At 44.6% G+C, this 14,642-nt stretch overlaps 1 protein-coding gene across 1 annotated transcript in view; it reads left to right on the forward strand.

The window, feature by feature from the left end:
• The first annotated feature begins 19 nt into the window (after positions 1–19).
• Positions 20–14,642, forward strand: part of TRIM13 (tripartite motif containing 13) — a 41,223-nt gene continuing 26,600 nt past the window's right edge. Inside the window, exon 1 of the mRNA XM_075919082.1 lies at positions 20–471. The gene's annotated coding sequence lies outside the window, so the exon portion shown is untranslated. The remainder of the gene's footprint in view (positions 472–14,642) is intronic.

Genomic DNA, 14,642 nt, shown 5'->3' on the forward strand with positions numbered 1-14,642 from the left:
CCCCGAAGAGTCGGAGGGGCCGAGGCGCAGGGGGAGGGGCCTGGCTGGTCCAGCTCAGTTCGCAGGCCCCGGCGGGCACAGGACGGAGCCTTTGACCCAGTGGAGGGGGGCTCGGTCAGTCCGCTGCCCCGGGCGTGTGGGGCACAGGGCGCCTTGCAGCGGCCCCCTGGCACCGCCATGGCCCGGGGCCCGGCACGCAGAGCAATTGCGCCTCGCGATTTCTGCCAGGGACGGGCGAGCTAGGGCGCGACCGGCGGGAGCGGAGCGTGGCCAACCCTCTGCGAGCTGCAAACGGAACAGCCGTGCCCCGCCCCTGGCCTGCCTCTTCCCCCGCGGCTCCCCCCCTGCTCACGCCTCTCGCCCCATCGCTAGCTCTCCGCATCACCTCCCGCCGCCCGCTTCTCCCGGGACTCACCTGCTGCCTGTGGAGCCAGGAGCAGACACGGAGCCTGCCCAGTCCGGCGGAAAGAGGTGCGAGGGGCCGGTCTCTACAGCGAGGGGCAAAGTTGGGGCAATTGGAGCATGGTGGGACTGGCAGAAGGGGCCACGGACCCGAGCCTTCTCTGCCCTTCTCTCCTGGGTAGCGTAGCAGCACCTACCTCTTGGTCCAGAAGCCTGCCATTGCTCTCTGTCAGGCGTCAACGGAGCCGCTTCTCCATGTGGGTCCAGCCACAGTTGCTGCTCTTTCCGTCCTCCCCTTCCCCCCCAGTGGCACAGACCAGTTACTGCAACCAACCTGGGCAATGCTATGATACCTACTAAGATGGGCTAATCAAATCTCATGCTACAGAGCAGCAGGGTTCAGGAAGAAATGTCTCTGCAAACGTATAGAATTGCACCATTGGCCAAATGAGATATTTTTCACCCCTCAAAGGAATTGGCCTGAGCTACAAAAAGATCTGATCTAGCATTACAGTGTCCAGGTAATATCCTATGTAATTTTGCTGATCATGAGCACTAGAAGTCTTTAATGACTCTAAGGCTGTGTATACATTGGCAAGATTTTGCGCAAAAGCGGCCGCTTTTGTGCAATATTTTGCCACCTGGCTGCACTGGCTGTGAGTACTTGTGCAAGAACACTGATGTTCTAATGTATACAAATCAGTGCTTCTTGTGCAAATACTCTGACGCTCCTGCTCAGGGATAAGCCCTCTTGCGCAACTGTTCTTGCGCAAGAGGCAAGTGTAGACAGGCAACATCGATGTCTTGCGCAAGAAAGCCCGATGTTTAAAATGGCCATCGGAGCTTTCATGTGCAAGAGAGCGTCTACACTGGCACGGATGCTCTTGCGCAAAAGCACATATTTTGCACACAGGCACATGCCAGTGTAGATGCTCTCTTACTCAAGTACTCTAATGCAAAAACTCTTGCATTAAAGAGTATTTGCGCAAAATCTTGCCAATATAGACGTAGCCTAAGAATCTAAAGTTGCCAGCAATACCTCATCTATTAATTTCTTGCTCATTCATTTCCTTGTCTTCCTCCACTGCGACCCCTTCATAAAGACTTATCTCCCATTTGTAGTCTACCAACTTACTATGCTTTTATTCAAATCCTTCCTTATGGCTCACTTCTGCTATGCCCACAAGAAATCACTCAAGAATCATTATTACTTAAACAAAAATAAAAACTTTGAATTGAATACTCTAGAAATACATATACACATAATCTTATTAGCTTCACAGTCATGCTGGAAGGGCATAACAAGTGGGGTGGCACATGTATCAGTTTTGAGACCAGGTCTGTATCAATTATCAACAGAGAGAACACTTAAAGTTTTCAGATGATACCAAGTTTTGGAGGATAGAGTTATAATTCAAAAAGATCTGGACAAACTGGAAAAATGGTCTAAGGTAAATAGAATTAAATGTAATAAGAACAAATGCAAAATATTCAGGAACAATCAGTTTGATGTATACAAAATGGGAAATGACTGTTTAGGAAGGAGTACTGTGAAAAGGGATCTAGGGGTGTCATAATGGACCACAAGATAAATATGAGCCTAGAGTGCGACAGTATTGAAAAAAAAAAAGCAAACGTTGTTCTGAGATGTATTAACAGGAGTGTTGTAAACAAGACTCAAAAGTAATTTTGCTCCACTTTGTGCAGATTAGGCTTCAACTGGAGTATTGTGCCCAGTTCTGGGCACTGCATTTCAAGAAAGATGTGGACAAATTGGAGAAGGTCCAGAGAAGAGAACAAAAATGACTAAAGGTCTAGAAAACATGACCCATAAGGGAAGATTGAAATAACTTTGTTTGTTTAGCCTGGAAAAGAGAAGACTGAGAAGGGGACATGAAAATAGCTTTCAAGTATTTCAATAGTACTCCCTCCTCTAAGGAGGAGGGAGAAAAATTATTCTCAATTTCTGATGACAAGAGAAGAAGCCATGGTCTTCAATTGCAACAAGGGAGGTTCAGGTTAAACATTAGGAAAACTACGTCTATACTGCACTCTTCTTGTGCAAAGCCTATGCAAATGAAGCACAGATTAGCATATTGCAGCACTTAATTTGCATAATTAATCGGGGCATTTTTTTTGTGCAAAAAGGAGCTGTGTAGACTGCTCCTTTTTGCACAAAACCCACCTCTTGGGCAAGAGCTGTTCTTTCTGAAAAAATGAGGAAAAACAGCTCTTGCGCAAGAGGGAGTTTTTGTGTAAAAAGGAGCTGTCTATACAGCTCCTTTTTACACGAAAACCTCTTGCATAAAAACGGCCCCTAATTAATTATGCAAATGAAGCACTACAATATGTTTATTTGCATAGGCTTTTGCGCAAGAAGAGTGCAGTATAGATGTAGCCGTAGGGTGATTAAGCACTGGAACAAATTGCATAGGAAGGTTGTTAAATTTCTATAACTGGAGATTTTTAAGAACAGGTTAGACAGACACTTGTCAGGAATGGTCTAGAGATGGTGCTTAGTCCTGCCATAAGTGCTGGGTATTTGACTTGATGGCCTCTTGAGGTTCCTTCCAGTTCCATGATTCTATAGTCCTTGTCCTAACCCATCAATTTTTTCCATACTTCTTGTTGTCTTCTTTGCAATCTTTACTACATCTAAAATTAGATTGTAAATTATTTTAGGCTAAGCCAGTCTTACTCTTTGTCCTGTAATGTGAATTGTACATGCTTGGGCACTGTAGAAATATTTTTTTCTTGTATTCTAAGTGGATAGGTTGCCATGAAATTGTAAGAAATATTCATTTCAGAAACTATTTTTCTTTTTTGAGGGAAGTAAAAATTTGAAGAATAATCTACCATAAATGTGCCCCTTTCCCTAACAATTGACGAATAATGCCTAAGTTTCTTGTTCATTTGTAACATTGCACTCCTCAAGTCAAACATAATCACAGTGATGACTACTTTTAAAAATGCTCCACAAGTCTAACAACTTCAGTGACACATGCCAAGAACTTGATCGTTGATAGGACAACAATGTACAGCATGTGTTTCATATTTTAAAATCATGTTCAGGATCCTCTCTAGTATTTTTAATATATATTTTGGCAGAGGGTAGACATGTCAATTATCTTTTCACAACATTGTATTGGGCCATGTGAAAATGGAATCCTATTTGGAAATTCACTGGTCAGTTATTCAATGTTCAGCATAATCAGAACCACATTTCTCTTCTTTTTTTATTAGAAAACTTTTAAAAAACATCGGAGTCCTCTAAAGAGAAAGTGTTCTAGGATCTAGCTAGTCGGTGGACATGTTTTCAATCTGCATGGGTCATGTGTTTTTTTCTGTATTCCCTGTTAGTTTGCATTTTTTCTACTGGTTTTTCTCTTTCCCTACATTAGCAATTTGGGCCCATCTACATAACAGAAAGCTGATGGAAAATCAAGTTACAATATAATAGCACAAAACATTGTTAAAACATGGATCAGTCTTGTACTGTAGATCAAACAGGATCGAACCAATGTTCTCAATCTGTTTTAGTTAATGTTCTCAATCTGGCCAAAGACTCGGTGGTCACTAGCCCAGCATTTGCTGAGAAAAGAGTGTTCTATCCTCTGTTGTACCATAACATATGAATACTGAGACCTTGATTTAGTTGGGGTAGGTGTGGGCCTCTAGAGACAAAAAGCCAAAATGTCACAGTAGACTGATACCTACAACTGCTCCACCAAGGGGCTGGATATACATCTAGCTTCATGATGATCATAGGCAGATCAACCACACAGTGGCTGTCTACACATTGGCTAGATTTTGCGCAAAAGCAAAATCTTGCCAGCTGTCTAAACTGGCCATGAGTTCTTGCGCAAGAACACTAACGATCTAATGTATGATCATCAGTGTTCTTGCGCAAGAACTCTGATGCTCCCGCTCGGGAAAAAGCCCTCTTGCACAAATGTTCCTGCGCAAGAGGCCAGTGTAGACAGGGACAGGAATTTTTTGCGGAAGAAAGCCCCGATGGCGAAAATGGCCGCCGGAGCTTTCTTGCACAAGACAGCATCTACACTGGGCACGGGATGCTCTTGCGCAAAAGCACATGCCATTGTAGATGCTCTCTTGTGCAAATACTTTAACGCAAGAACTCTTGCATGAAAAGTATTTGCGCAAGAGAGTGCCAGTCTAGACGCAGCCAGTGTGCGTATTTCACTAGAGTGGAAATAGTATAAAGCAGGACACTCAGTCTAAAATGGCAGATGATAATATAATATTAAAAATATGTAACCCACACACCTAGTGAGGGGTGATTTACTGTACAATGTAGTGGCACTTGAACCACTTACAGAATGCTGAGAGCCAGTTGGCTTTACAGTTCAAGCTGTAGAGGCTCCCCCACTAAGCTCTGGGAGTCCAGGGTTCAAATCTGCTCTGTTGGTGGCTAAAAATACATAGGGGCCAGATTATATGCTGTACTTTTGCACTTCCCATATAGCTGTTACAAGGGCCAGTGTGGCATAAGTTAGAACAGTTCTTTGATAGCCCAGAATAACTAATGTGTCCAGGCACACCCCATCCCAATCCAGCCACTCCTAACTGCATGCATGAAGAAACTTTTATCTCTCAGCCACAGAGGTTTGTCCAGTGAAAGATTTTACCACTCCTTACTTGTTTCTCTGCATGCAAGAAAATAGCTTAGACCTGCATACCACCCTGTGCCACACCTGCCCTGGGATATTTGCCAGTCCATTCTGTGAGGTGATGTAAAAAGACCTTAGCGGAGTACATAACCTACACTACATTATTTTATGAAGGCAAAAATGTTTCCTTAAGATAAACAGATCAAATGTTTCTTAAACCAAACAGAATGGGTGCTCAATTAATTGCTTTTTAGTAATTTAGTTCAGCTTTTGTGAATGCATTTCCCCAGAGTTTGTCCCCTATAGTCAATTTTAGTTCTAGGAACTTTGGGCCTCATTTGCTTCTTGCATAATTTTTTCACTGCTAAACTCTGTTAACTTCAGTAGGGTTTCTTTTAATTTACAAAAGTCTAACTGAAAAGAGAATCACTCAAATTAATAGACAGTATAGACAGCTGCATGTAGTTTGTGAAAAGGAATTGTCTGTTATACCTGTTACAGGCAGTCCCCGAGTTACGCAGATCCGACTTATGTCGGATCCGCAGTTACGAACGGGGCCCTCCCTCTCCCTGGTCTCCAGCAGACCAGGGAGAGGAAGCAAAGTGGCGTCTGGGCTGTCCGCTGCCTGCGTGCTCCGCCGCTCTGCTTTGCTCTGCTTTGCTCTGCTTTGCTCTGCTTTGCTCCCCGTCCCCCTGGTCTGCAGACCAGGTGGACGGGGAGCAAAGCGGCGGAACACGCGGGCAGCGGACAGCCCAGATGCGTCATGATTATGAGGGTTAGCCAGCAGCCTGGGGATTAAGGGGTTAACTACACCTAGCCAGCTGGAGTGACCAATAGGAATGTAGGTGGGACTTTTCAAACTGGGACAAAGGAATTTGGGTTTTCTTCCTTTCTCCTTTTTGTCTCTCGGGGAGAGTTCTCTGCAGTTACAGAGAGGGACAAGCATGTCTCTCTCTCTCTCCAAGACACCATTCTTCATTTTCTGTAAGTAGGGTAAAGTTTAGGTAGTTTCGTTAGGTTTTATTGTTTTAAGGATTGGGTATGAGATCTGAGATCTGGCACTGCTTAAAGATGTTTTGGCTTTTCTTTGTAACTAAGTTCTAGGCCCATGGAGTTTCTCCATGAGTATATTTTGTTACCCTCCTATCTAGTCATTATGCTTGCAACAGGAATATTGTTGTAATAATAAAAGGTCTTTCTTTTCTTTTTATTAACCTGGCAGTGGTTAATGGTGTGCCCTGATTTTTGTTTTAGGGGTAAGATTTCCCAAATGATCTTTCCCCTGATTTCTTTATCAACATTTGGGTGGTGGCAGTGGAAGTTTTATTCCCAAGATCTAGGTTTTTAAGATCTTGGGGGGAAGTTTTATACCAAAGCCTGGTAGATAAGGCTTTGGGGTACACTTGCTGGCCCCCACTTCTGCATTTATCATGCCAGAGTGGGGAAGGAGCCATGTCCTGAATCAGGACGCCTGGGGCAGAGTAGCCTGGGTGCTGCTAGGTTGGTCCAGTAGCGCCGAGGAGCGGCGGCGCTACTGGACCAACCCAGCAGCACCCCAGCTGCTCTGCCCCAGGCGTCCCCAAGTCAGCCGCTGCTGAAACTGACCAGCGGCTGACTACAGGAAGCCCCTGCCCCGGGCTTCCTGGAATCAGCCGCTGATCAGTTTCAGCAGCAGCTGACTTGGGGATGCCTGGGGTTCTTAAGTTGAATCTGTATGTAAGTCAGAACTGGCGTCCAGATTCAGCCGCTGTTGAAACTGATCAGTTTCAGCAGCGGCTGAATCTGGACGCCAGTTCCGACTTACATACAGATTCAACTTAAGAACAAACCTACAGTCCCTATCTTGTACGTAACCCGGGGACTGCCTGTACTTTATTAAAAAATGGATGCCAACATTTTGGGACCAGTTCTGTTTCCATTTAAGTGGCAAAACTTGCAATAATCAGTGGTAGCTGGATTAAGTCCATTGTAGCGGAGATAACTTGGCACAGACAATGCAGCTTTAGTGAAATCTAAATTACAGTAGACATTTTGTACTTATATCTGGTTCTATCTTAGACTTCTTTGGAAATGCTTCAAGAGATAGAGGACCTGATCCAAAGCCCACTGAAGCCAATGGAAATAAAATAGTTTACTTCAGTGGGCTTTGGATTAGGCCCATATTTAAGTAGTGTAGCAAAAAATACAGATTTAGAGCTTTTGAACAGGCAGTGCCTAGCACAGTGGGATTTCGGTCCATGAACGCGGTTCCTAGGTATCACAATACAAAAAACAGTAATAGTAAATAAGAACAACTACATAGTTGTAGCTCATAACCTACAGATAGTGAAGGTATTTTTAACATCCACAGCAGCATCTTCAACAGCAATAAAAAATTTTTTGTAGTGAACAATTGATCCACAGTGTTTTACAGACTGGAACTTTTCTTTTAAAGCTATATTTAACTCCAAAGCAAAACTTGGGGGAAATTGTGGTTCTTCATGATTTTCAGTCGACGTGTCATTGCATGGCTTTTCACCTTAGGTGTGTCTGTACTACAGAGGTTTTTTTCGGAAAAACCGCTGTTTTTCTGGAAAAACTTCAATTATGTCCACACTGCAATTGTGTTCTTTAAAAAGTAAATTGAAAGAACAATGGGGTTTTTCCAGCAGTGGTAATCCTCTTTCTCCGAGGAAGAAGCCTTTTTCCTAAAGAGCTTTTTTGGAAAAAGGTGCATGTGGACAGGGAAGAGGGAGTTCTTTTGAAAGAAAAGGAAAGAGGAAAAAGCACAAGTGCCCTGGTGGCCACTCTGTCTACAGTAATCACAGCTTAAATGCGAGATAACATACATTCAGTGTGGATGCTATCTTTCAAAAAAGTAGATCACTTTTTTGATGCACTTTGGCAGTGTGGACACTCTCTTTCGGAAGAAGTTTTTTCTGAAGATCTCTTCCAGAAAAGCTTCTTCTGAAAGAAGCCTGCAGTCTACATGTAGCCATTGAAAGAGTCTTTGCCATTTTTTGCACTGCATATTGTGATGCAACTAATGAAACTCATGGTACAACACAATGTTACATATCAACTTTTTAAAAAGTGAGTATTTAAACAAAGTTTATAAAGGAAATACACATTGCACAAATTAGCTAACGGGGCCTGATCAGATGTGCCAGTCACACCCAGCTCCTTGGTTAAAGTATGAAGTGAAATTTAATCTAGCTCAAAACTGCCTAAAACAACTAGATTTTTTAAGAGCAGCTCTCTATATTTTCTGGACATAACAGCATAATCTATAAAAGTTTAGGATCGGGGATTAACTGCCTTAAAATACAACTATTTTGCAAGTTAGGATTGTTTATGAATTCATAAGAAGCAACTACTAGGAAATGTGAGTGTTTGTTTATTTGTGCAGAGCCCTATATTCTCATTGATAAGCAGTTACTCACACAATTAGTTCCACTGAACTCACTGAAGGTGCATCTACACAGCAGCCTTATCTCGAGATAAGCTACGCAATTTGTGCTACGCAAATTGCGTAGCTTATTTCAATGTTATTTCAAAATACCTTATCTACACAGTACCAAATTTCAAAATAAAGTGCTATTTTGATAAATCCCTTAAACCTCCTGGGATGAGGGTTACAGGGATGCTGGAATTGCATGCCCATTATTTCAAAATATATTCAAAATAAAGGGCGCGTTTAAAGATGCAGAATTGATATTTTGGGATACTTCTGGTATCCCGAAATAGCCCACTGTCTAGACGTAGCTTGAGAGTTTTTATTAAAATATATTGTGTTTTGAGGGCACATTGCAAACTTTTAAATGTCAAAAATATATTGAATAAACCTTAAAACACAGGCTAAAAAACCTTTCTAACCTTGAAGTGACATCCATCCCATTTGCCCTTTTATGTGTTGAATGAAATCTTATTATGGGTTGAGTTAAAACCTGTTGAAATTTGTAGGTGTGAACTCACCCTTCAATTGACTTAACCTTAAACATTCACCATATCTAAGGCTATGTCTACATTGCAATCTCACCATTAAAACTTTTGTTACTCAGGGGTGAATGCCTCCCCCTGCTGAATTATAAAAAGTGCCAATGTGGACACTGCTTTGTAAGCAGGAGATGCTCTCCCCCAACAAAGCTACTGCCCCTCATTGGATTTGGCTGTATTTTGTCATAAGAAGAGTTCTCTTCTGGTGACCAAGAATGGCAACACCACATATCTTGCAACAGTGTGATTGCACTAGCACGGCAGTGCCATTTCAAGGTAAACAGTGTAGACATAGCTAAGATAAAAGGTGTGTATGAACCTGCCCAGGAACTACTGGCTGAGTAATGTTTTGAGTAGACGTGGGAGCCAGGGAAGAGAGAGAATGCAGAAACTGAGGCCTGTTCTACACTGGGATATTAGGTCAGTATAACCTCCTTGCTCAGGATGGGTGTGTGAAAAATCCATACTCCTGAGAGATGCAATTAAACCGTTCTCCTGTTGGCATAGCTACCCTCCTCACGAGGATGGATAACTTACACCAATGGCAGAACCCCTTTCTGTTGGCATTCGTAGCATCTTCACTGAAGCACTACAGTGATGTAACCGCAGCAGTGAAGCTGCACCAGAGCAGCAATTTAAGTACAGGCAGTCCCCGGGTTACGTACAAGATAGGGACTGTAGGTTTGTTCTTAAGTTGAATCTGTATGTAAGTCGGAACTGGCATCCAGATTCAGCCGCTGCTGAAGCTGACCGCCAGTTCTGACTTACATACAGATTCAACTTAAGAACCCCAAGCGTCCCCAAGTCAGCTGCTGCTGAAACTGATCAGCGCTGATTCCAGGAAGCCTGGGGCAGAGCAACTCTGCCTCGGGCTTCCTGTAGTCAGCGCTGGTCAGTTTCAGCAGCGGCTGACTTGGGGACGCCTGGGGCAGAGCAGCTGGGGTGCTGCTGGGTTGCTCCAGTAGCACAGCTCCTCGCTCCTCGGCGCTACTAGACCAACCCAGCAGCACCCCAGCTGCTCTGCCCCAGGCGTCCTGATTCAGCCGCTGCTGAAACTGACCAGCAGCGGCTGAATCAAGACATCTGGGGCAGAGCAGCTCGGGTGCTGCCGGGTTGGTCCAGTAGTGCCCAGAGCGGCGCTGCGGGACCAACCGGCAGCGCCCCAGCTGCTCTGCCCCAGGGTCCAGCAACAAAAGCCTGGTCTGCTTGGGGGGGCACACTAGCTGCGCACCCCCCCAGCAGACCAGGGACACGGGGAGCAAAGCCGCAGTGGCAGCGGGGGTGCCACGCCTCTGAGGCTTTGCTCTGGCAAAGCCTCAGAGGCGCGGGACCGCGCCGCGGCTGCGGCTTCGCTCCCGGTGCCCCTGGTCTGCTGGAGACTGTCTCCAGCAGACCAGGGGCACCGTGAGTGAAGCCGCAGCAGCGGCGGGTTCCCATGCTTCTGAGGCTTTGCCAGAGGCCCAGGCTGGCAAAACAGGTGGGATCAGTGGTATCCCAGTACATCAAATGGCAACCCAAAGGAGGGAAACCCATCACAGTAATGATGTCTTCTGAATCTGCATAAATCTGCATCTAGTCTCTTTCACAGTCTGTTTGGTAGAGGTATTGTTATTAAAGGTTGTTTGCACTGTGTTGGTCTGTTACTTCTGCAATGTTCTTATGTAGTTACTTTATCTTTACGTTTTTGCTCTTAAGAACATAAGAACAGCCATACTGGGTCAGACCAAAGGTCCATCTAGCCTCATGGTCACCAACCAGTAGATCGCAATCTACCAGATGATCTCAGGGGCTCTAAGAGTAGCTCTTTAGCCCTCTCTGAACTGCGCACCTGCGCAGTACATTTACATTAGATTTCCTCATGTAATGTAGGCGGGGCTTCAAGGAAGGGGCGGGGCAGTAGATCTTTGCCTGTTTTGAGACTTAAAAAGTGATCTTGGGTGTAAAAAGGTTGGAGACCACTGAATTCTAGCCAGTATCCTGTCTGCTGACAGTGGCCAATACCAGATGCCCCAGAGGAAGGGAACACGACAGGCAATCATCACATGATCCCTCTCCTGTCATCCATTTCCAGAAAAACAGAGGCTAGGGACATCATTCCTACCCATCCTGGCTAATAGCCATTGATGGACCTAACCTCCATGAATCTATCTAGCTCTTTTTTACCCCATTAAAGTCCTGGTCTTCACCACATCCTTTAGCAAGGAGTTCCATGAGTTGACTGTGGGCTAAGTGAAGAAAAACTTTCTTTTGTTTGTTTTAAACCTGCTGCCTATAATTTAATTTGGTGACCCCTAGTTCTTATACCGTGGGATTAAGTAAATAACTTTTCCTTATTAACTTTTTCCATACCAGTCATGATTTTATAGACGTCTATCATATCCCCCTTAGTCTTCCCTTTTCTAAGATGAAAAGTCCAAGTCTTTTTAATCTCTCTTCATATGGGACCTATTCCAACGAAGCCTGTGCCACTTTGAATTTAGAGGCCCCTGCCCAGCCCGAATCCCACAACATATCTAACTTCTCATCCACAGGGTCATACTAAAACCAAAAGGACATATGAAAATGAACACTTGGGACATTTATTTATTAACAATTAAATCACTATACCAATAGCATGTATATTAAAAATGTAACTTTGTGAGTTTCTACTGCAAGCAAAACTTCATTTTAGGAATGCTTTTCTGGCTTTGTTGTGTGCAAACTTGTTTATAATCAAAGAAAAATCTAATTTATGTGCAACATCACTGTTAATGTTAAGCATTGCAAACTCATTCAAACGCTCTTGTCATTGTAGAATTATGATAGTTCTTTATTTGTTTTAGCATGTTGAATGTGCATTAACCTGAAGCCACTGAAACAGGGAGATTGACGAAAATACGTAATGCAATTGTGATATTAGGAAATGCAGTTGGCAGGTCAAGATAAAACATTTTTTGAAGCAGTTTTTTGGCTTGCAGTCCAATTTAAAGTTGGTGGAATGTAGTTTCAGGAAGATGATCGCATCACAAAGATCTCTTGAAATTTTGTTGTATCTTTGTTGAAACTGTTCAGTTGCTGGATATAAATCTTCATCACTTAGTTCTCTGAACTCCCAAAGGAATCTAAAAAGGGTACTAATTTGTCACAGTGACTCAAATCAACGTGTAAGATCAGATTTGATGGAGTCAATAATACCCCCCCCCTCCCCAAAAAGACTTGATAGTGCCTTTCTGAATCAGATTGAGATGTTAGGCTATGTAGTGAGTTAGCGTGGCCTCCCACTGACCCAGAGGAAGAAACCCCCACAAAAACCCCTTGGTGGGCGGTGCCAGAACCACTCAGCCCTGACCACAGGAAGTCAGGGCAGGGGATATAAAAAGACAAGCTCCCAGCTCAGTTGGAGCTCGGCAGCCAAGCAGAGCAGCGGCTCTTCCCCAGTCCTAATGGAAGAAGGCCCTGCCCTGCTGCCCTCAGAGGGAGGACTGGGTTGGGCAGCCTGGGCCTCTGCCGGGACCTGAGAACTGGCCCAGGCTGCCACAGCCACTGCTGGGCCCTGATAGCTGGACAAGGCTGTGGAAGCTGCTGCCCAGGCCCACGGACATAGCTGGACCCCCAGGACCCTTGCTAGACCCAGCTGAGTGGGCTGGACCACATGGACCCTTACCTGCACAAGACCCCGAGCCTATGAACATGCTGCCAGTGCTGCTGTGTATAGCCAACCCTGAAGAGCAGCACCTGAGCCAGGCAGGCCCCCAGGGGGAACAGGAAAGTGGCCCAGGGACAGCCAACCCCAGGGCGGCTGAGGACATGGTCAGCTGGGAAGCATGCTGCAGCTCAGAGCCCCACTGACCCAGTGATCAGGACAGTGTGTTATGGCTTGGTGCCCCGCCGATCCAGTGGCTGCAGCATTGCTATTAGGGCCCTGGGCTGGGACGCGGTGGAGTAGGGAGGGCTCGCATCCCCTTGCTAACCCTTCACTTGGATGGCAGGTTCCTCCTCTGGGGCAAAAACCCCTGCACTTGTTGTTTCTCCGACCCCTAGCCCCGCCTGCACATAGGCCAGTGCCTTTAAATCTTGTGGACTATTTACCTGTTTGCCAGACTGTTTACTGCCCCGCCCTGACCCAGGACCAGGGTGTATAGACTGCTGACCAGCTTATTCAAAACTGTGTGACTGTTTGTCTACTGCCCCGCCCCAAACTAGGGCATGGCCTCTAGATTGCCTCCTGGGTTACCACAGAGGGCTTGATTGTTTGTTTGTTGCCCCGCCCCACATACGGGTGAGGCCTTTAGAACTGGGGGCCCTGGACTCCATAGGCCTGTAGTGAGTCAGCATGGCCTCCTGCTGACACGAACTACTACAGGCTGCAATTGGTGTAAAACTCAAATGAAATGTTAATACCCTCTGCTACTGATTGGACTCAGAAAGGATTGCATCCCATTGATCACAAATCTTTTAAATATCTTTAAGAAGTTGTTCAGTGTTATCCCGCTCAACATCTAATATAGGATTGCATGCTTCAATTACAAGATGGCTACGTCTACACTGGCATGATTTTCCGGAAATGCTTTTAACGGAAAAGTTTTCCGTTAAAAGCATTTTCGGAAAAGCACGTTTAGATTGGCAGGACGCTTTTCCGCAAAAGCACTTTTTGCGGAAAAGCGTCCGTAACCAATCTAGACGCGCTTTTCAGCAAAAAAAAAAAAAAAAAAAACCCGATCGCCATTTCACGATTGGGGCTTTTTTGCGGAAAACAAATCTCTGCTGTCTACACTGACCCTTTTGTGCAAAAGTTTTTCGGAAAAAGACTTTTGCCCGAATGGGAGCAGCATAGTATTTCCGCAAAAGCACTGACAATCTTACATGAGATCGTCAGTGCTTTTGCGGAAATTCAAGCGGCCAGTGTAGACAGCTGGCAAGTTTTTCCGCAAAAGCAGATGATTTTGCGGAAAAACTTGCCAGTCTAGACACAGCCGATTAGTTTTGTGAATCATTTTTAGCAGCTTCATCTACATGGACTACATTAAAAGGCATTCAAATTTGGATGTATAATTCTGAATTGACTTAAGCTCAGTGCATGCCTGTGCTGTGAGAGTAAGAGATTCAAGCTCACTTAGAGCCTTTCTCACAGAGTCCAAATGCTGTGTAAATGTTTTAATGCCATCAGTTCATGCTGACCATCTCATTGTCAACATGCTGTGAAGGGAAACAGGCAGATGCTGCTTCAGAATTTTCCACTTTCAAGGACCGCTACTGAAGAGGCTATACAATGCCTGGATTGCTCCAAAGTATGTGATTGCTTCCTTGCATGATTCAGTGCAATCAATGTCAACAAGATTCAATGTGTGGTGGCCACAACTGGAGAAAATACAGTTTGGATTTTGCTCAAGAAGGACTGCTTGTACTCCGTTGTACTTCCTAGCCATATTGGATCCATTGTCATAGGCTTGGCCAATGCAGACTTGAAAATTTAATTTGAAGCCTTCTAATACAAGATTTCTAATTTCTAATACATGAGCAGTGATTTCTTTTCAATTTTTTCTGAATGAATAATTCTTCAACTGAAACCTTTGAACTTCCTGCAATTTTAACATATCTAAAAACCAAAGACATCTGTTCTTTATGGGTATATGTACACTACAGTGTTATTTTGAA

Source organism: Pelodiscus sinensis, chromosome 1 (genome assembly GCF_049634645.1).
Source record: "Pelodiscus sinensis isolate JC-2024 chromosome 1, ASM4963464v1, whole genome shotgun sequence".
Taxonomy (NCBI): domain Eukaryota; kingdom Metazoa; phylum Chordata; order Testudines; family Trionychidae; genus Pelodiscus; species Pelodiscus sinensis.